Below are 23963 nucleotides of genomic sequence, written 5' to 3' on the forward strand. Positions count from 1 at the left end.
GGGCCCCAAGTTCCTGGCTCCTCCAGGGCGGAGACTGGGAGGCCGCCATTTTCACTCTCATCCTCCAAAGCTGTATGGAAAGCTTGCAGGGAACAAAAGCTCCCAAGAGCAAACCCGAGCAGATTACTTAGCCCAGCCCCCAGCAAGGGCGGGGCAATTCCGCCTCTGGCAAACACATTTAGGAACCACAGCAACAGGCCCCTCCCCCAGAAGATCAGCAAGAACAGCCAGCCAAGACCAGGTTTACCAATCAGTGAGAACGGCAGAACTCCAGCGCTAGGGGAATACTGCACATAGAATTCATGGCTTTTTTCCCATGATTCTTTAGTCTTTCAAAGTTAATTTTTTTTTAACTTTTTCTTTTTTCTTTGAATTTTTCTTTTTCCCTTTTTCAACCATCTTATCAATCCCTTTTTTAAAAAATCTTTTTTATTTTTCATTTTTAGTCATATTTTACCTCTACATAGTAGTTAACATTATTTTTGGTATATATATATAAGTTGTTCTTTCTTTAAAATTTTGGGATACAGTTTCTTCTAACAGACCAAAATATACCCTAAATCTCTAGTGTATGGCTTTGTTCTAGTCTCCTGCCTGATCACAATCTCTCCCTTTTTTTTTTTAAATCCTCTTCTTTCTTTTTTCAACCAACTTCTTATAAATTCCTTTTATAAAATCTTTTATAATTTTCATCTTTACAGTCATATTCCATCCCTTCATCGTATTAACCCTTACTTTTATACATATATAAGTTTTACTTTCTTTAAAATTTTGGGAACACGTTCTTCTAACAGACCAAAATATGCCCCAAATCTAGTGTGTGGCACTGATCTATGCACCAGCCTGATCATATTTGATCATATTCTGGTTTTTTGTTTGTTTGTATCTTTTTCTTTTTCTTTTTTTTTTCTTTGCCTTTCTTTTCCCCCGGTTTCAGGTCTCTTCTGATTTGTTTAGTGTATATTTTTGGGGGACGTTGTTACCCTGTTAGCATTTTGTTCTCTCATTCATCTATTCTCCTCTGGACAAAATGAAAAGACAGAAAAAATCACCTCAACAAAAAGAACAAGAGGCAGTGCCGACTGACAAGGACCTAATCAATACGGACATTAGTAAGATGTCAGAACTAGAGTTCAGAATGATGATTTTAAAGATACTAGCTGGGCTTGAAAAAACCATAGAAAATATTAGAGAAACCCTTTCTGGAGCAATAAAAGAACTAAAATCTAACCAAGTCAAAATCAAAAAGGCTATTAATGAGGTACAATAAAAAACGGAGGCTCTAACTGCTAGGATAAATGAGGCAGAAGAAAGAATTAGTGATATAGAAGACCAAATGATGGAAAATAAAGAAAGTGAGAAAAAGAGAGATAAACAACTACTGGATATTGAGGTCAGAATTCGAGAGATAAGTGATACCATAAGATGAAACAATATTAGAATAATGGGGATCCCAGAAGAAGAAGAAAGAGAGAGAGGGGCAGAAGGTATATTGCAGCAAATTAGAGCGGAGAACTTCCCTAATTTGGGGAAGGAGACAGGCATCAAAATCCAGGAGGCAGAGAGAACCCCCCTCAAAATCAATAAAAATACATCAACACCCCGACATCTAATAGTAAAACTTACAAGTCTCAGAGACAAAGAGAAAATCCTGAAAGCAGCTTGGGACAAGAGATCTGTAACCTACAATGGCAGAAACATTAGATTGGCAACGGACCTATCCACAGAGACCTGGCAGGCCAGAAAGGACTGGCATGATATATTCAGAGCACTAAATGAGAAAAATATGCAGCCAGGAATACTATATCCAGCTAGGCTGTCACTGAAAATAGAAGGAGAGATAAAAAGCTTCCAGGACAAACAAAAACTAAAGGAATTTGCAAACAGGAAACCAGCCCTACAAGAAATCTTGAAAGGGGTCCTCTAAGCAAAGAGAGAGCCTAAAAGCAACATAGACCAGAAAGGAACACAGACAATATACAGTAACAGTCACTTTACAGGCAATACAAGGGCACTAAATTCATATCTTTCAATAGTTACACTGAATGTAAATGGGCTAAATGCCCCAATCAAAAGACACAGGCTATCAGATTGGATAAAAAAACAAGACCCATCTCTCTGCAAGAGACTCCTTTTAGACCCAAAGACACCCCCAGATTGAAAGTGATGGGGTAGAAAACCATTTACCATGCTAATGGACACCAAAAGAAAGCTGGGGTGGCAATCCTTATATCAGACAAATAGATTTTAAACCAAAGACTGTAATAAGAGATGAGGAAGGACACTATATCATACTTAAAGGGTCTATCCAACAAGAAGATCTAACAATTGTAAATATCTATGCCCCTAACATGGGAGCAGCCAATTATATAAGGCAATTAATAACAAAACCAAAGAAACACATCAACAACAATACAGTAATAGTGGGGGACTTTAACACCCCCCTCACTGAAATGGACAGATCATCTAAGCAAAAGATCAACAAGGAAATAAAGACTTTAAATGACACACTGGACCAAATGGACTTCACAGATATATTCAGAACATTACATCCCACAGCAACAGAATACATATTCTTCTCTAGTGCCCATGGAACATTCTCTAGAATAGATCACACCCTAAGTCACAAATCAGGTCTCAACTGGTACCAAAAGATTTGGGATCATTCCCTGCATATTTTCAGACCACAGTGCTTTGAAACTAGAACTCAATCACAAGAGGAAAGTCAGAAACAACTCAAATACATGGAGGCTAAAGAGCATCCTTCTAAAGAATGAATGGGTCAACCAGGAAATTAAAGCAGAATTTAAAAAATTCATAGAAACAAGTGAAAATGAAAACACAACTGTTCAAAATCTTTGGGATGCAGCAAAGGCAGTCCTAAGAGGAAAGTATATAGCAATGCAAGCTTTTCTCAGGAAACAAGAAAGGTCTCAAATACACAACCTAACCCTACACCTAAAGGAGCTGGAGAAAGAACAGCAATTAAAGCCTAAACCCAGCAGGAGAAGAGAAATAATAAAGATCAGAGCAGAAATCAATGAAATAGAAACCAAAAGAACAGTAGAACAGATCATCAAAACTAGGAGCTGGTTCTTTGAATGAATTAACAAGATTGATAAACCCCTGGCCAGACTTATCAAAAAGAAAAGAGAAATGACCCCAATAAATAAAATCATGAATGAAAGAGGAGAGATCATAACCAACACCAAAGAAATACAAACAATTATAAGAACATAGTAGGAGCAACTCTATGCCAGCAAATTAGATAATCTGGAAGAAATGGATGCATTCCTAGAGATGTATCAACTACCAAAACTGAACCAGGAAGAAACAGAAAACCTGAACAGACCTATAACCACTAAGGAAATTGAAGCAGTCATCAAAAATCTCCCAACAAACAAAAGCTCAGGGCCAGATGGCTTCCCAGGGGAATTCTACCAAACATTTAAAGAAGAATTAATACCTATTCTTCTGAAACTGTTCCAAAAAATAGAAATGGAAGGACAACTTTTGGCCTCATTTTATGAGGCCACCATTACCTTGATCCCCAAACCAGACAAAGACCCCAACAAAAAGGAGAATTACAGACCAATATCCCTGATGAACATGGATGCAAAAATTCTCACCAAATACTAGCCAATAGGATCCAACAGTACATTAAAAGGATTATTCACCACGACCAAGTGGGATTTATCCCTGGGCTGCAAGGTTGGTTCAACATCCACAAATCAATCACTGTGATACAATACATTAATAAAAGAAAGAACAAGAGCCATATGATCCTCTCAATAGATGCAGAAAAAGCATTTGACAAAGTACAGCATCCTTTCTTGATCAAAACTCTTCAGAGTATATGGATAGAGGGTACATACCTCAATATCATAAAAGTCATCTATGAAAAACCCACAGCAAATATCATTCTCAATGGGGTAAAACTGAGAGTTTTCCCGCTAAGGTCAGGAACACAGCAGAGATGTCCACTATCATCACTGTTATTCAACAGAGTATTAGAAGTCCTAGCCACAGCAATCAGACAACAAAAAGAAATAAAATACATCCAAGTTGGCAAAGAAGAAGTGAAACTCTCACTCTTTGCAGATGATATGATACTTTATGTAGAAAACCCCAAAGACTCCACCCCAAAACTGCTAGAACTCACACAGGAATTCAGTAAAGTGGCAGGATATAAAATCAATGCACAGAAATCAGTGGCATTCTTATACACCAACAACAAGACAGAAGAAAGAGAAATTAAGGAGTCAATCCCATTTACAATTGCACCCAAAATCATAAGATACCTCAGAATAAATCTAACCAAAGAGGCAAAGGATCTGTACTCAGAAAACTATAAAATACTCATGAAAGAAATTGAGGAAGACACAAAGAAATGGAAAAATGTTCCATTCTCATGGATTGGAAGAACAAACATTGTGAAGATGTCAATGTACCTACAGCAATCTACATTCAATGTAATCCCTATCAAGATACCATCCACTTTTTTCAAAGAAATGGAACAAATAATCCTAAAATTTGTATGGAACCAGAAAAGACCCCGAATAGCCAGAGGAATGTTGAAAAAGAAAAGAAAAGCTGGCGGCATCACAATTCCGGACTTCCAGCTCTATTACACAGCTGTAATCATCAAGACAGTATGGTACTGGCACAAAAACAGACACATAGATCAATAGAGCAGAAGACAGAGCCCAGAAATGGACCCTCAACTCTGTGGTCGACTAATCTTCAACAAAGCAGGAAAGAATGTCCAATGGAAAAAAAGACAGTCTCTTCAACAAATGGTGTTGGGAAAACTGGACAGCCACATGCAGAAATGAAGCTGGACCATTTCCTTACACCACATACAAAAAGAGACTCAAAAGGAATGAAAGACCTAAATGTGAGACAGGAATCCATCAAAATCCTAAAGCAGAACACAGGCAGTAACCTCTTTGACCTCAACCGCAGCAACTTCTTCCTAGAAACATCGTCAAAAGCAAGGGAAGCAAGGGCAAAAATGAACTCTTGGGACTTCATCAAGATAAAAAGCTTTTGCATAGCAAAGGAAACAATCAACAAAACCAAAAGACAACTGACAGAATGGGAGAAGATATTTGTAAATGACATATCAGATAAAGGGCTAGTATCAAAATCCATAAAGAACTTATCAAACTCAACACCCAAAGAACAAAGAATCCAATCAAGAAATGGGCAGAAGACATGAACAGACATTTCTGCAAAGAAGACATCCAAATGGCCAACAGACACATGAAAAAGTGCTCAACATCACTCAGCATCAAGGAAATCCAAATCAAAACCTCAGTGAGATACTACCTCACACCAGTCAGAATGGCTAAATTAACAAGTGAGGAAACAACAGATGTTGGCAGGGATGTGGAGAAAAGGGAACCCTCCTACACTGTTGGGAATGCAAGCTGGTGCAGCCACTCTGGAAAACAGTATGGAGGTTCCTCAAAAAGTTGAAAATAGAGCTACCTTATGTTCCAGCAATTGCACTACTGGGTATTTACCACAAAGATACAAATGTAGGGATCCGACGGGGTACGTGCACCCCAATGTTTATAGCAGCAATGTCCAAAATAGCCAAACTGTGGAAAGAGCCAAGATGTCCATCAACAGATGAATGCATAAAGAAGAAGTGGTATATATATACAATGGAATATTATGCAGCCATAAAAAGGATTGAAATCTTGCCATTTGCAACGACATGGATGGAACTGGAGGGTATTATGCTGAGCGAAATAAGTCAATCAGAGAAAGACATGTATCATATGACCTCATTGATATGAGGAATTCTTAATCTCAGGAAACAAACTGAGGGTTGCTGGAGTGGTGGGGGTTTGGAGGGATGGAGAGGCTGGGTGATAGACATTGGGCAGGGTATGTGCTATGGCGAGCGCTGTGAATTGTGTAAGACTGATGAATCACAGACCTGTACCTCTGAAACAAATAATACATTGTATGTTAAAAAAAAAAAAAAAAAGAAGATAGCAGGAAGGGAAGAATGAAGGGGGGAAAATCAGATGGGGATATGAACTAGGAGAGACTATGGACTCTAAGAAACAAACTGAGGGTTCTAGAGGGGAGAGGGGTGAGGGGATGGGTTAGCCTGATGATGGGTATTAAAGAGGGCATGTGTTGAATGGAGCACTGGGTGTTATACGCAAACAATGAATCATGGAACACTACATCAAAAACTAATGATGTAATGTATCTTGTTTACCATAACATAATTTAAAAAAATAAATAAATAAAACATACCAGAAGAATCCAGAGGTCTCTTTCTAACTTCCATTTATACAATATGTTTATACTACAAAATCTTAAGTTTTATTTCAGAATTTGAGTTTATGTAAATTTTTTATATCACCAATGCTGACTGATTAAAATGAAACTAAATAAATTAGGGAACCTTTTTCATATCTAAAAGCAGAAGCAGGGTGCCTGAGTAGCTCAGCTGGTTAATTGTCCCACTTGATTTCGGCTCAGGTCATGATCTCAGGGTCATGGGATTGAGCCCAGCATCGGGCTTCATGCTCAGCAAAGAGTCTGCTTATCCTTCTTCCTCTGCTCCTCCTCGATCTCTCTCTCTCTCTTTCAAATAAATTAAATAAATTAATTAATTAATTAATAAAAGCAGAAGCTCAGATAAAATGCCTCAGGACATACTTGAAACTTTCTTTTTTTAATTTAATTTTATTTTTTTATGTTAGTCACCATACAGTACATCATTAGTTTTTGATGTAGTGTTCCATGATTCATTGTTTTTGTATAACACCCAGTGCTCCATGCAGCTTTTCTAAATGGTTCCTTCAATTGTGTTATTCTCATTTCAAATGCTTTCTTTGTAAATCCCAGAACTATCTGATGATCAGTAAACTAAAACAAAATTTGTTTTTTGACATTTTTGAAATGTCAATTGACTGCTATGCAATAATATCACTTAATCAATATACCACCCTTGGATAATATTGTCCTACTGGAAACATAAGAACTATGAACTGATATAATTCAAATTCAGGGAAGGGAAGCAAATCAATAAATAAACAAGATCTGGATGGTGGCCATGTAAGTCGGAATTCACTAAGGAGTGTGTAACAACTCACGTGCTGAATCAACTAGAGGAAAAAAATAGAATTAAAAAAATAAAACAATTTAAAAAAATAAAAAAATAAACAAACAAGATCTTAGGCCTTTTGGTGAATTCCATTCCTTCAAAATTATTACAAAATAAGAAAATTGTATTGAAAAATACCCTTGACCTTGCTGGAAAGGAGACTTTTAGATGAGTGCAAGATTAAGCACATATAACTAGAAACAAGCAGTGTTAATGATTTAAAAGAACAAGAAGAGAAAAAGAAAGAAGAAATAAATTATTAATATCAGAAAGAAAATAGAGGATATCACTATAGTTCCCATGATATCAAAAGTATAAAGAATAAATACTACAAACAACTCTGTGCCCATAAATTTGATAACCTAGATGAAATGGACCAATCTCTTGAAAGGCACAGTCTGCCAAAACTCATACAAGACAAAAGAGACATATGAATAAGGCCTATGGCTGTTAAAGAAATTGAATCAATAATTAATAACCTTCCAAAATATAAAACATCAGGCCCACATGGATTCACTGGTGAATTCTACCAAATATTTAAGGATGAAATTATACAAATTCTCTACAATCTCCTTCAGAAGATAAAAGCGGAGGGAATATTTCTTAACTCATTCTACGAGGCCAGCGTTACCTTAATACCAAAACCAAAGAGATTACAAGAAAACTATACACTGAATGTCTTTCATGAACATAAATGCACAATCCTCAACAAAATATTAGGAAATCAAATTCAGTAATGTATAAAAATAATTATACACCACAACCAAGTGGGATTTATCCCAGCTATAGAAGCTGGTTCAAAAATTTAAAAATGAATTAATGTAGTTCATCATATTAACAGGCTAAAGAAGAAAAAATACACGACTATATCAGTAGATGCAGGGAAAGCATTTGACAAAATCCAACATCATTTATGATAAAATCTCTCAACAAACTAGGAATAGAGGGAAAATTCCTCAACTTGGTAAAGAGTATTTATGAAAAACCTACAGCTAACATCATACTTAGTGTTAAGAAACTACAAGATTTCCTACCAAAATTAAGAATAAGGCAAAGACGTCCCATCTCACCATTCCTATTCAACACCATACTAAAACTCCTGGCTAATGCAATAGATATGAGAAGAAAATATCTGACTGATTCAGAAGGAAAATATAAAAATATCTTTTTTCATGGATGTATGATTGATCTGTACAGATAGATGATCTATGCAGAAAATCTGAAAGAGCTGACAAAACCTGAAACTAGTAAACAATTATAACATGGTTCCAGGATATAAGGTTAATACACAAAAATCAATTGCTCTCATATATGCCAGCAATGAAAAAGTTTTTAATTTGAAATTAAAAACATGATACTACTTACATTAGAAACCCCCAAAACGTCACACTTAGGTATATATCAAACAAAGTACCTACAAGATTTACATGAGGATAACTACAAAACTGAGAAGAGCAAATTTGGAGGACTGATGCTACCTGACTTTAAGACCTACTTTAAAGCTACAGTAATTAAGACACAACACATAGGGGTGCCTGGGTGGCTCAGTCCGTTAAGCTCAGGTCATGATCCCAGGGTCCTGGGATCGAGCCCCACGTCCAGCTCCCTGCTCATCGGAGAGCCTGCTTCTCCCTCTCCCTCTCCCTCTGCCTGCCACTCTGCCTACTTGTGCTCTCTATCTCTCTGTCAAATAAATAAATAAGATCTTTAAAAAAAAAGACACAATACATAAACACATCAATGGAACAGAATATCAAGCCTGGAAATAGACCTACATAAATATAGTCAACTAATCTTTGACAAAGAAGCAAAGGCAACACAATGGAACAAAGAATGTCTTTTCAGCAAATGGTACTGGAGTGCCTGGGTGGTTCACCAATTAAGCATCTGACTCCTGGTTTCAATTCAGGTCATGATCTCAGGGTTGTGAGATTGAGTCCCGTGTAGGGCTCTGTGCTCAGCGGGGAGTCTTCTTGAGATTCCCTTCCTTTCCCTCTCCCTCCCCTTCTGCCTCTCTCTCTCTTTCCAGCAAATAAATAAACCTTTAAAAAAATAAAATAATAAAAAATAAATATAAACAAATGACATTGGAACAACTGGACATCCAAATTAAAAAAAAAAATGAATCTAGCTGCAGATCTTTATACCCATCATGAAAACTAATTCAAAATGGATCTCAGAACTAAATGTAAAATGCAAAACTATAAAATTTTTAGAAAACAACATAGGAAAAAACCTTAATGACCTTGGATATGGCAATGATTTTTTTAATCAACATCAAGGACATGATCTATGAAACAAATAACTGAAAGCTAATAAAATTAAAAACTTCTGCTCTACAAAAGACAATGTCAAGAGAATTAGAAAACAAACCACAGACTGGGAGAAAATACTAGAAGACACATCTAATCAAGGACTGTTATCCAAAATATACAAAGAATTTTTAAAATTCAATAAGAAAACAAACGAAAAATTAAATAGGTCAAAGACCTTCATCAAAGAAGGTAAGATATACAGATGTCAAATGAACATTTGAAAAGATATATATCATGTCACCAGGGAAATGCAAATGAAAACAAACATGAGCCACAACCGTACACCTATTAGAATGGCCAAAATCCAGAACACTGACAACAGCAAATGTTAGTGATGGTGTGGAGCAACAGAAACTCTCATTCATTGCTGATGGGAATGCAAAATGGTACAGCCACTTGGAATATAGTTTAGTAGGTTTTTTTTTTTTTTTACAAAACTAAACATACCCTTACCATATGATCTAGCATTTGTGTTCTTTGGTATCTACCCAAAGGAGTGGAAAAATAATGTCCACACAAAAGCCTGCACATAGATGTTTACAGAAGTTTTGTTCATGATTGCCAAAATTTGGAAGCAACCAAGATATCCTTTAGTAGATGAATGTGTAAATAAACTGTGGTATATCCACACAATGGAATATTATTAAGTGCTAAAAGGAAATGAGCTCTCAAGCCATGAAAAGATATGGAGGAACATTAAATGCATATTACTAAGTAAAAGAAGCCAATCTTAAAAAGCTACATACTGTAGGATTCCAACTATATAACATTTGGAAAAGGCAAAACTATGGAGACACTAAAAAGATTGGTGGTTCCCAAGGGTTGGGAGGAGGGATGAATAGGTGGAACACAGAGGACTTTAAGGGCAGTGAAATACTCTATATGATACTATAATGATGGATACATGCCATTATACATTTATCCAAATCCATAGAATGTAGAAGAGTGAACCACAATGAAAACTATGGACTTTAGGTTATAATGATGTGTCAATGTAGGTTAATCAATTGTAGCAAATGTTCACTCTGGCATTGGATGCAGATAATAGGGTATGCATGTGTGGGGGCAAGAGATATATGGGGAATTTCTGTACCTTCCTCTCAATTTTGCTGTGAATCCGAAACATCTCTAAAAAATAAAAGCCTTTAAAAAAGAGCAGGACGGCCAAAGCTCTGATCAATTTCTTAGTATTATCATTTTTATGAAGAGCTGCAACATTTCAGATACATTCAAATGACATTCACTGAACATCTGCTATGTGCCATGTTGATTATATATATATATATGGTAAAACAGATATAAACTTAACATAATCATAAAAATATCTGTGCTATTTAATAATGCTGCAATAAAAATAGAAACAAAAGAAATGAACAAAGGGGAAAAAGGAGACAAACCAAAAAACAGACTCTTAACTATAGAGAACAAACAAATGGTTACCAGAGGGAAGGTGAGTGGGAGGATAGGTGAAATAGGTGAAAGAGATTAAGAGTACACTTATCTTGATGAGCACTGAGTAATAAGTAGAACTGTTGAATCACTATATTGTACACCTGAAAATAATGTAACATTGCATGTTAACTATCTTAGAATTAAAATTTACAAAAAAAGGGACTTGCCCCAATGGGGAGACCTCAAAAAACAAACAACAAAAATATCTGTGCTATGGTAAGATGGGGAAACACAGATCTTTTGAAAAATTCACTTTTATCCTTTTTAGTCTACAAGAAAATAATCTTATCTAGAGTTGTGAAGAGTTAGGGTTTTTTTATTTTTTCAGTTTGTTTAAACGAAAAGTGTCATCATTCAAAGATGATATCTCTAGTCTATAAGAATGTCAATATACTAGGTTTGAGTTTATGTACATTTTTTTCTATTAGGCAGAAACTTGATTAATAAACAAACAAGGATTTATTGGAGGTATAAACAGAGAATACTTTTTTAACCATTCTCTCCTGCTGACATGAACACTCAGGCTTCGGCATGACACTGATTATCTCCAACCCAGAATTATTCAAACATAATTTCTGTATGGTTCATGATGCATTCAGAAAAAAGGTCAACCCACAGACTTGAACTGAACTGGATCTGAGTAGCTCACTGCTTGAGAATGTGGCCTCTGAAGGAAGAGAGTTTTCGGTTCAAATCCCAGCTCTCTCATATCTTAATTATGAATCTCTGGACAGGTCACTGAACTTCATTTTTGCATATGCAAAATGAAAATTAAAGAAAAGTTATCCATAAAAGATTATTATGTTACACAAGTGTTAAGAACTGTGAGGATATGTGATTTTACCATACTTGCAAGCTAACAAGTTAGGCTGACAGTTTCATGGGTATTGGTAGAAGACAAGAGACTACTGGGTCAGAAACAGATAGTTAATTATTCACAGCGATGAAAGTAGCCAAAGTATCCGCATTTGTGATGCTTCCCTAACAATCCCTATAGGACAATACACAGAGGGCCAGATGACACCTGTACAAGCAGTGGATTGTGTTAAAGTAGAAGAATCCCAAGTTTAGAATACACAAATCTTTTATAATGGGTCATAAGCATGCCTGCCCTTTGCTCCAAAGGGAGCCACTATCTTTATTTTCTGAGGCTGTAAGCAAACCTGCCCTTTGCTCTGGTGAAAGACACTATTTTCTAGCTTTTGTGACTGTTCTCTATATATAAATCCTTAAAAAGGTAATCTGGGGAAAGAGATAGTGAGTGCCTCTGCTCATAAAACATGCAGAAGTGCAAGAGACCCATGGAGAATTGTCTTCCAACAATGGGATAGTTCATTTAAGATGCTTAGCACAGTACCTAGCTCATGATAAGTGCTCAATAAAAATTAACCCTTTATAACATCATCACCACTATTAATACATTATCTACTGACACCACTATTAATACATTATCTACTGACTCCCAAGCCAAACTGTAATTTAAATCAAGATGTTTTGTTTTTTGTTGTTATTTAAAAAAGAGAGCAGCCAATGAACCAGGTTACAGTAGAAATTATATATATATTCTAAAAACTACTTGCTTAAGATAAAATTTTATCATCAAAATATCATGTACCCTGAATTCAAAACAAAGTATAATTTATTTGGGGGTTGAGCATTTAAGTCAGGTACCTAATCAAGAAAAAATTATATATATATGATAATGCATTCATAGATAATTGAGAATTACTGATCTTTCCAGCAGTAAGTTCAAGTAACCATTCTCAAGGAAAGTAATAGCAATCTGCCACCTAAGGGTACAAGTAGCTAGTTCAAAATCTGTCTGCCAATAACTGACTGAGATGTAGTAAAGGTAAGGAAATAATCAAAGTAAATTCAAAACATTCCCTGCTATCACCATCATCCCCAACATGGTATGAGTGACCCCTGCTTTACTGTTTGGTTGAAGACAACTTTAAGAGAATCAATCTGCTTCAATCATACCACAGCCAAAATGCTCTTCAGAAATCTATGGAGAACCCTGTTGTTTCTGTTAAAAACAAAAACAAAACTCTTCCTCTAGAAAGTCTTCCTCAACCAATCTCACTGACTCTAATAACTATTTCTTACTTCTTCACTGCTTATTTATATCACACTGATATTTTTATATCTGGTAATATGTTGTTTTGTAATTATTCCTATAGTATTCACAAAGGTTTTGCTTTATTGCCTGAGTTACATTTCAAACTCTTCAAAAGCACAGTTTTCTTTATATATGGTTATCTTCCTCCCCATACAGTAGATGCCAAAGTATTATTCTTGTCTTTGTGTTGAAATTTTATGTTAATTGTCTTAGCAACTACGCTGTCATACCCTATGACACCAAGATCTAGTTTCCGACTCCTGCCTACTCACTATAGCTGTCACTATCAAAGATCTTGAAAGACTTGTCAACATTCAAAATTTCTGCATGCTGCTCTAACATCACTCTATGACCCACTATCATTTGGCTTCTGCCCCATCATTCTATTGAATTTCTATCACTAATCTAACTAAGGATATCTTATTAGCCAAATCTAATGGCTTCTTTTTCACCCTTGTCCTATCTGACCTCTGTATATTATTTGACACTTGAAAATTTTCCTTCAACTTTCTGAATCTCTTCTTACTTCTAAGATATCTCTCTTATGATTGCCTACTTCTCTAATCATTCCTTATTACTATATTACTGTCTTTTCTTCCTCAACCTATTTCCAAAAAAGTTTCCCATCTTCCCCCAGGCCTCATGATTCCTTCTTCCATTTTGTTTGTTTATGTTCTTCTCTCCCTCCAACATTCATCTCCAGCACTAAGTGTTCTAGCACTAAGTTTCAACCACAAACTAAGTGCTAAAGACATCCAGTCCTATAAGATTTTTCTCCATTTCTGTCCTCTCCTAAGATCTAGCCAAGTATATCCATATGATTGTCATGAAGGCACTTATCAGTCCCAAACTGAAGTTATTTCTTCCCTATAGTCTGTTCTTCCTCCTATAATATTTATTATGATTAGAGGCATCACTTATCACACCACCCAGTTTCTCAAGTCAGATGCCTAAAAATCATCCTCCTCTCCACTTCCCCATACGTATTCCCTATATGCAACTGTTTAACAAGTTGTGTTAATTCTGTTTCAAAATTCTTTCCTTATCTGATATCTCACCTACGTCCTGCCACAGTTCAAGCTGTTATCATGTTTTGTCTGCACGATTAAAGTAGCATCTTAACAGGTTTCCCTGTCTTCATTTTCTCTTCTCCAAAAGAGATGACTTACTAGTGGGAGAATAGAAGATGGCGACAGAGTCAACTGGGATATTTACAAAACAAACTCCACAACTAAAAAGAGAGAAGCCACATCAAAGAAGGTAGGAAGTACAGAGACATGTTTTAGGGGAGAAGTGGATTGCAGATGCTGTGGAGGAGAGGGAGCTGTGGTCATAGAGAAGGGCAAGAGAGAGTAGAGCACACGGAGGAACATACAAGGAGAACATTTCCCTAAAGTCATTGCATGGAAAAACAAGAAAGGCTGATTTTCATGAGTTCTTGCAACCAGTGAGGCTTAAAGCCTGGAGTTTTCAAGGTCAGTGGGCTTGGCGGGGATAGAGCCGAGAGGGCACTGCATTGCTCTTGGAGAGAAGGAAGGCAAATAACTTGGAGGTGGGCAACGTGGAAACAGCAATCTGAAAAATGCCTGGGACACACAGCAGGGAGATATTTGCTCTTCTTGGAACACATCGTTGAGAGGCAGCATTCATGGAGATGCCCCTCTGGGGACAAACGAGCTGGCTGGTGCCATTTCCCTCCCCAGACCCTCAGCATAAACACAGAGCCACCTGTAGGAAACAGCACAGCACCAACGCCAGCTGCCTAACTTGCTTACATCAAGCCCCAACACCTTACACTCTGGTGGATCTGTTCTTCTCAGTCAAGCTTGCCTCAGTCCCAGTGCAGCAGGCCTCTTCCCCAGAAGACCAGCAGAAACCCCAGCCCACACCACATCTCCTTACCAGAGATTTCTGCAGGGCTTCAGTTCTAGTGGAAGAAGTGTCAGGTCTCATTTAACAAGCAGACCAGAGCACACCTAGTTTAAATTCACCACATTCTGGCCAAGGACCAAACACTGCCAACTGCAGGCAAGAAGAGCCTCTGTAGATGAATGGTCCGAAGGAAAGAGCAGCCAGAACACAACAGCAGAGCACATGCAGTACACATGGGAAACACACCCTGATGTGCCAGACCCTGGGCATTACATGAGCTCTTCTTTATAAAGCCATTACTCTCAGGAGCAGGAAACATAACTGGCTTTTCTAACACAGAGAAGAAGGCAGAGTCTTGGACAAAAATGCCATGACACAGGAATTCATCCCAAATGAAATAACAAGATAAGGCCATAGCAGAGATCTAAGTGAAACAGATATAAGTAACAAGCCTAATGGAGAATTTAAAGCAACAATTATAAGGATATTTGCTGGACTTGAGAAAAGAGTGGAAGACATCAGGGAGACTATTACCACAGAGATAAAACAGTTAAAGAAATCAGTCAGAAGTTAAGAATTCAATAACTGAGATTGGAAATAGGCTTCATGCAATGAACAGTAGAATGGACGAAGCAGAGGAACAAATCAGTGATATAGAAGACAAAATAATGGAAAATAAGAAAGCTGAACAAAAGAGAAAAAGAAGAATTATGGAACACGACAACAGACTTAGGGAACTCAGTGACTCCATAAAACATAATAACATTCATATTATAGGAGTCCCAGAAAAAGAAGAGAGAGAAAATGGGGCAGAAAATTTATTTGAGGAAATAATAGCTGAAAACTTCCCTAGCCTGGGGAAGGAAACAGACATCCACATTCAGGAGCACAGAGAACTCCCATCAAAATCAACAAAAGCAGGCCAACATCAAGACATATTGGGATTAAATTTATGAAATATAGTGATCAAGAAAAATTCTTAAAAGCAGCAAGACAAAATAAATCCTTAACTTACAAGGGCACAACCATAAAGCTAGCTGGAGATTTCTCAACAGAAATGTGGCGAACAAGAAAAAAGTGACATGATATATTCAAATTGCTGAATGAGAAAAATCTGTAGCCAAGAGTACTCTATCCAGCAAGGCTATCATTCAGAATAGAAGGAGAGATAAAGAGTTTCCCAGACAAACAAAAACTAAAGGGGTTTGTGAACACTAAACCACCCCTGCAAGAAATATTAAAGGGGACTTTTTGAGTGGAAAGGTAAGACCAAAAGTGACAAAGACAAGAAAGGAACAGAGAAAATCTCCAGAAACAACAACAAAACAAGTAATAAAATGGCACTAAATACATATCTATCAATAATTACTCTGAATATAAATGGATTAAAAGCTACAATTAAAAGACATAGGGTGTCATAACAGATTAAAAAAAAAAAAAGATCCATCTATATGCTGCCTAAACAAGACTCATTTTAGACCTTAAGATACTTGAATATTGAAAGTGAGGAGATGGAAAAACATTTATCATACAAATGGACATCAAAAGAAAGCCAGGGGGGAGGGCGCCTGGGTGGCTCAGTTGGCTAAGCGATTGCCTTCGGCTCAGGTCATGATCCTGGAGTCCCAGGATCGAGTCCCACATCGGGCTTCCTGCTCAGCAGGGAGTCTGCTTCTCCCTCTGGCCCTCCCCCCTCTCATGCTCTCTCTCTCAAATAAATAAATAAAATCTTTAAAAAAAAAAAAGAAAGCCAGAGGGGAAAACTTATATTGGACAAACTAGACTTTAAAATAAACACTTAACAAGAGATGAAAAAGGGCAGTATATCATAATAAAGGGGACAATCCAACAAGAAGATCTAACAATTGTAAATATTTATGCACCCAACATGGGAGGACCCAAATATATAAAACAACTAATAACAAACATAAAAGGAACTAATTGCTAATAATACAATAATAGTAAGAGTCTTTAACACCCCACTTACATCACTGGACAGATCATCTAAACAGAAAACCAACAAGGAAACAACAGCTTTGAGTGACATTCTGGACCAGATGAACTTAACAGATATATTCAGAATATTCCATCCTAAAAGAAGAGTTTACACATTCTTTTCAAGTGCACATGGGACTTTCTCCAGAATAGATCACATATTAGGTCACAAATCAGGCCTCAACAAACACAAAAAGACTGAGATCATACCACGCTTATCTTCTGACCACAACACTATGAAATTTGAAGTCAACCACAAAAAAAAAATTTGGAAAGACCAAAAATAAATGGAGGCTAAACAACATGCTACTAAACAGTGAATGGGTCAGGGGCACCTGGGTGGCTCAGTTGGTTAAGTGTCTGACTCTTGGTATCAGCTGAGGTCATGATCTCGTAGTTGTGGGCTTGGGCCCCACATTGGGCTCTGTGCTCAGTGCAGAGTCTGCTTCTGATTCTCTCTCCCTCTCCCTCTCACTCATACACACACTCTCTCAAATAAATAAATAAAATCTTTAAAAAAAAAACAATTAATGGGTCAACCAGGAAATCGAAGAAGAAATAAAAAAAAAAAAAAAGATACATGGAAAGAAATGAAATGAAAACACAATGGTCCAAAAAATTTGGGATGCAGCAAAAGCATTCCTAAGAGGGAAGTTTATAGCAACACAGACCTACTTCAAGAAGAAAGAAAAATCTCAAATATACACCCTAACATTAAACTTAAAGTGCTAGAAAAAGAACAACAAATGAAGCCTAAAGCCAGCAGAAGGAAGGAAATAATAACAATTATAATATATAATAGTTATAATAAAATAATATATTTTATAGTTTTTTTAAGATTTTATTTATTTATTTGAGAGAGCGAGAATGAGAGAGAGAGAGAGAGAGAGAGCACATGAGAGGGGGGAGGGTCAGAGGGAGAAGCAGACTCCCCACTGAGCAGGGAGCCCGATGCGGGACTCGATCCTGGGACTCCAGGATCATGACCTGAGCTAAAGGCAGTCACCCAACCAACTGAGCCACCCAGGTGCCCCTAAAATAATATATTTTAAAAATATATATGCTAAGTGAAATAAGTCAAGCAGAGAAAGACAATTATCATATGGTTTCACTCATATGTGGAACATAACAAATAGCATGGAGGACCACAGGGGAAGGGAGGGAAAACTGAATGGGAAGAAATCAGAGAGGGAGACAAACCATGAGAGACCCTGGACTCCAGGAACCAAACTGAGGGTTACAGAAGGGAGGGGGGTGGGGAGATGGTCTAACTGGGCGATGGGCATTAAGAAGGATATGTGTGGTGATGAGCACTGGGTGTTATATGCAACTAATGAATCGTTGAACACTACATCAAAAACTAATGATATACTTATATGTTGGCTAATTGAGCATAATATAAATAATAATAATAAATTAAAATATATAATTAAAATAAAAAAGATTATAATAAAATAGAAATAAATGATATAAAAACTAAAAAAATAATAAAACAGATCAATGAAACCAGGAGCTGGTCCTGTGAAAAAAAAATCAATAAAATTGATAAACCTGTAGCCAGACTTATAAAAAAGAAAAAAGACCCAAACAAATAAAATCACAAATGAGAAAGGAGAAATAATAACTGACACCACAGAAACACAATTATAAGAGAATATTATGAAAAACTATATGCCAACAAATTGAACAACCTGGAAGAAATGGATAAATTCCTAGAAACATATAAACTACCAAAACTGAAACAGTGAGAAATAGAAAAATTGAACTGACTGATAAACAGCAAAGAAATTGAATTAGTCATAAAAAAATCTCCCAACAAATGAAAGTCCAGGGCCAGGTGGTTTCACAGGAGAATTCTACCAAACATTTCAAGAAGAGTTAATACCTATACTTCTCAAACTATTCCAAAAAATAGAAAAGGAAGAAAAACATACAAATTCATTCTATGAGGCCAGCCTTACCCCAATACCTAAACCAGATAGGCTCCACTAAAAAAGAGAACTACAGGCCAATATCTCTGATGAACATGGATGCAAAAATTCTTAATAAAATACTAGCAAACCAAATCCAAACTACATTAAAAGAAGCATTCACCAAGATCAAGTGGGATTTATTCCTGGGCTGCAAGGGTGGATCAATATTTGCAAATCAATCTGATACACCACATTAATAAAAGAAAGGGTAAGAACCACATGATCCTCTCAATAGATGCATAAAAAGCATTTGACAAACTACAACCTCCATTCATGATAAAAACTCTCAACAAAGTAGGTTTAGAGGAAACAAACCTCAACAAAATAAAGGCCATACATGAAAAAGCCACAGCTAATATCCTCAATGGGAAAAAAAAAAACTGAGAGCTTTTCCACTAAGGTCAGGCACAGGACAGGAATCTCCACTCTCACCACTGTTATTTAACATAGTACTGCAAGTCCTAGTCACAGTGGTCAGACAACAAAAAGAAATAAAACCCAAATCAGCAAGGAAGAAATCAAACTTTCACCATTTGCAGATGGCATGATACTCTATATGAAAACCTGAAAGACTCCAACATAAAATTGTTAGAACTGATGCAATTCAGTAAAGTTACAGAATATAAAATCAACGTACAGAAATTGGTTGCACCTCTACAGACCAATAATGAAGCAGCGGAAAGAGAAATCAAGCAATCAATCCTATTTACAATTGCACCAAAAACCACAAGATACCTAAGAATAAACTTAACCAAAGAGGTGGAAGACTGGTACTCTAAAAACTATAAAACACTGATGAAAGAAATTGGAGATGACGTAATGAAATGGAAAGACATTCCATTCTCATGGATTGAAGAACGAACATTGTTAAAATGTCTATACTACCCAAAGCAATCTACAATCACTGTCAAAATACCATCAGCATTTTTCACAGAGCTAGAACAATCCTAAAATTTGTATGGAACCACAGAAGACCCTGAATAGCCAAAGCGACCTTGAAAAAGAAAAGCAAAGCTGGAGGATTGCAATCCCAGGCTTCGAGTTATGTTACAAAGCCGTATTGATGAAAACAGTATGGTACTGGCACAAAATAGACACATAGATCAATAGAACAGAATAGAAAACCCAGAAATGAACCCACAACTATATGGTCAATTAATCTTCAACAAAGCAGTAAAGAACATTCAATTGGAAAAAGAGAGTCTCTTCCACAAATGGTGTTGGGAAAACTGGACAGAAACATGCAAAAGAATGAAACTGGACCACTTTCTTACACCAGATGTAAAAATAAATTCAAAAAGGATTAAAGACTAAATGTGAAACAGGAAACCATTAAAATCCTGGAGTAGAACACAGGCAATAACTACTTTGACACTGGCCATACCAATTTCTTTCTACATATGTCTCCTGAGGCAAGGGAAACAAAAGCAAAAATTGAACTATTGAGCCTGCATCGAAATAAAAAGCTTCTGCACAGCAAAGGAAACAATCAACAAAACTAAAAGACAACATTTGGAATGGGAGAAGATATTTGCAAATGACATATCTGAGAAAGGGTTAGCATCCAAAATCTATAAAGAACTTATCAAACTCAACACCCAAAAAATGAGTAATCCAATTTAAAAAATGAGCAGTAGACATCACTGATCATTGGGGAAATGCAAATCAAAACTACAATGAGATACCATATCACACCTGTCAGAATGGCTGAAATCAACAACACAAGAAACAACAGGATGTGGAGAAAAAGGAACTCTCTAGCACTACTGGTGGGAATGCAAATTGGTGCAGCCAGTCTGGAAAACAGTATGGAGGTTCCTCCTCTATTTAAATTTAAAATAGAACTACCTAAATAGAACTACTTATATTTAAAAATAGAACTACCCTATGATCTAGCAATTGTACTACTAGTTATTTACCCAAAGAATTCAAAAATACTAATTCAAAGGGATACAAGCACCCTGATGTTTATAGCAGCATTATCTACAATAGCCAAATTATGGAAATAACACAAATGTCCACAGACTGATGAATGGATAAATAATGTGATACACACACACACACACACACACATACATACACACACAAAATCAAATATTACTCAGCCATAAAAAAGAATGAAATCTTGCCATTTGCAGCATCATGGATAGAGCTAGAAAGTATTATGTTAAGTGAAGTAAGTCAGTCAGAGAAAGACAAATACCATATAATTTCACTCATATGTGGAATTTAAGAAACAAAACAAACAATCATGGGGTGGGGAAGAGAGAGAGACAAACCAAGAAATAGACTCTTAACTATAGAGAACAAACTGATGGTTACCAGAGGGGAGGCAGGTTGGGGGACAGGTGAAATAGGTGATGGAGATTAAGGACTGCAGTTGTGATGAGCACTGGGTGATGTAAATGGAAGTGATGAATCACTATATTGTACACCTGAAACTAATATTACACTGTATGTTCACTAACTGGAATTTAAGTAAAAACTTAAAAAAAATGACTTATTTTAATCTTCTAAAAGTATTTATAAGCAGAAATGGAAGAATGGTAGCATACAGATACAAGTGATCACAAGCTGAAGTCCATGTTTACAGTGTTATGGAAGGAATAAAAAAGGGTAAAAAAATGTTCTGAGGCCAGAAGTAGAGGTGGCCAAGGAGTACACAGGTCAGCTGCTATAAAACCATCAGTGAGAGTGGAGAGTGGTAAGAAGAGAACTGTTCTCAGCACCCTGTTCTTGCTCTATATCTTCCCCCTCAATTATTTCAACCACTACTTAGAACCCAACTTCCATTTTTCAATACTGTATCTCCAGCCCTGATGTCTTTCCTAAGTACTAGACTCATATATCTAACTGCCTGTGGGGTATCTCTATTAGGATGCCCCACAGCTATCTCAATATCAATATGTGTACAGGTGAACTCCCTCCCAAACAGCTTCTCTTTCATTCTCCATCTAAGTCTACAGCATCACTATCTATTTAGTTCCCTGTATCAGAAATCTGGGAATTACCCTAATTTTCTCATCCCTGTCCCTAACAGTCCTATGAATTCTATCAACCAAAGAGCTCTCTACACTCTTCTCTCCATTCTGACGTCCACTGCCTTAGTTTACATATTGAATTACCGTGACATCCCCCTAATGGATCTCCCTGACTCCAGTATCTCTGCTCTTTCCTTGCCATTCCAATTTCTACATTATCTCCTGAATGATCTTTCTACAAAAGTCACTGTTGAACAAGCCGAAACATGAACCCTTTCCATTTAAGACTAATAATTTAAAATACACAAACTGAAATGGAAAAAAAAAAGATAACATTTAAAAAAAAGAGTTAGAGATATTTGAAGAGGGATATTGAAAGTGGATTAGTTTGTTCATTATTCTCTATATTATTGATCATGCATTCCTGTGGAATTCTTGCTCTCTACAGTTTTCTGCTCTTCGTTACTTTGTCTGTAAATTCTTGTTGCTGTGGTTTCTCTGGACTCAATAATATCCATCTCTTCAACCTATGTAATCTCTTGTGTTCCACATTCCTTTGTCATTCCATGGAAACTATCAGTAGGCACTAAGCTGAGAGAATGGTAGAGCTCAAATTATTTCCCATTTCTCAGAGACCATTGTCGTTCACTCTCTGATGTCCAATGTCCTCTGAACTGTTGGTTAAATATTTTCTTTTATTTATTTTTTCCCCACTTGGGAGGATAAATTGAGCCTCTTTTCTGTACGTGCCAGAAACAGAAATCATCCAAACGTCAAACTTTTGAAGTTACTCTTTGAGGACCTTTACTTAATAAAGTTTATTGGTCTCAAAAAAAAAAAATAAAATAAAAAATGAAAAGAGAGCTAAAATAGTGGGATTTAAAACTCTGGGATTTAACCACCTTCTTAAGTAATATTTTGATGCCTGATACATTATTTTTTTCTATCTGACTCAAGACACTTAGAGAAGAAATGTCATCTATTTCAATGTCGTTCATAGAACAAAACATAATTCCCATATAATAAATAGTGAATTTCTGATTTTTTTCAAATAGAAAAATAAATTAAAACCCAAAATGAGTGTATCTCTGCATGGCCAGTACCTTCAGTGCATAAATGATGGCACAGAAAAGAGAATGAAGAGAGTTAAATTAGAAAGGTAGACTAAAGTGAGATTCTAATATTAGGCCAAGGAGTGTGTCACAGGAAGCAATCAAATATTTTTAAGCTTGAAAGTAGCATAATACTAGGAAAGATTAGGAGTTAGAAAGAGATTAAAGTTAGGGAGATTATTTAGGAGGCAATGCGGGCATTCTCTAAATGGGAATGGATGTCAATAGAAGTTTCTGAGGTAGTAGCAACAAGACTTGGGGACTGATTTGCTATGTTATTAAAGACAAGCGGTTTTGACAGTTTTGAGGTTTCCATACTGAACATAGGAATATAGGAGGAGAATCATCTCTAGGTGGAAAGGGTGAACATTTGGATTTTGGATATCTTTGGGATATGCAGGAAATATGAGTCTAGACCCGGAGTTGGCAAACTATAGGCCAAATCCTCCCAGCTGCCTATTTTTATACAAAGTTTTACTGCAATATAGCCATGCTTATTTCTTCAACTATTTTTTATGACTGCTTTTAGGCTACAAGTAGTTGGGACAGAGATCTTTTGCATACAAAGCCTCAAATGATTACTACCTGGCCCTTTACATAAAAAATTTTCTGACCTTCATATTCCAGTCCAGGAGTGTCTGGAAGAGGAGATACAGAATCTTCCTGGCGGCGGCGGGGAGGGGGGGGGGGAAGGAGGGGGAGGGTGGGAGGGGACGGAAGGGGGCGGAAGGGGGGAGCTTTTTCTGTTCTAGAACATTCCACCTCGGGGAGGGGCAGGGCCCCTGATGTGGAACAAACCATTATGGTGGGGGTGGAGAGTGGGGATGAAACTTTTTGTTCTTGATTATATTCTCAGTTCTGTCTTTTCTGACCACTCCTGTTGTTTCCTGCCTTCAGAGACTTTCAACAATGTAGCGGGTTCTCTTATGTCCCGGAGTTTGGGAGGAACCTTCCTCACACATTCCCTCCCACCCCCACTCTCTGGAAGTTGGAACAGTCCCAGGGT

General features: G+C 36.8%; 1 protein-coding gene across 3 annotated transcripts in view; it reads right to left on the minus strand.

The window, feature by feature from the left end:
- The window catches only part of IL1RAPL2 (interleukin 1 receptor accessory protein like 2), a 1158042-nt gene that overhangs the window by 538068 nt on the left and 596011 nt on the right, over positions 1-23963 (minus strand). The gene's annotated exons all lie outside the window — the stretch shown is intronic.

This window comes from Halichoerus grypus, chromosome X (genome assembly GCF_964656455.1).
Source record: "Halichoerus grypus chromosome X, mHalGry1.hap1.1, whole genome shotgun sequence".
Taxonomy (NCBI): domain Eukaryota; kingdom Metazoa; phylum Chordata; class Mammalia; order Carnivora; family Phocidae; genus Halichoerus; species Halichoerus grypus.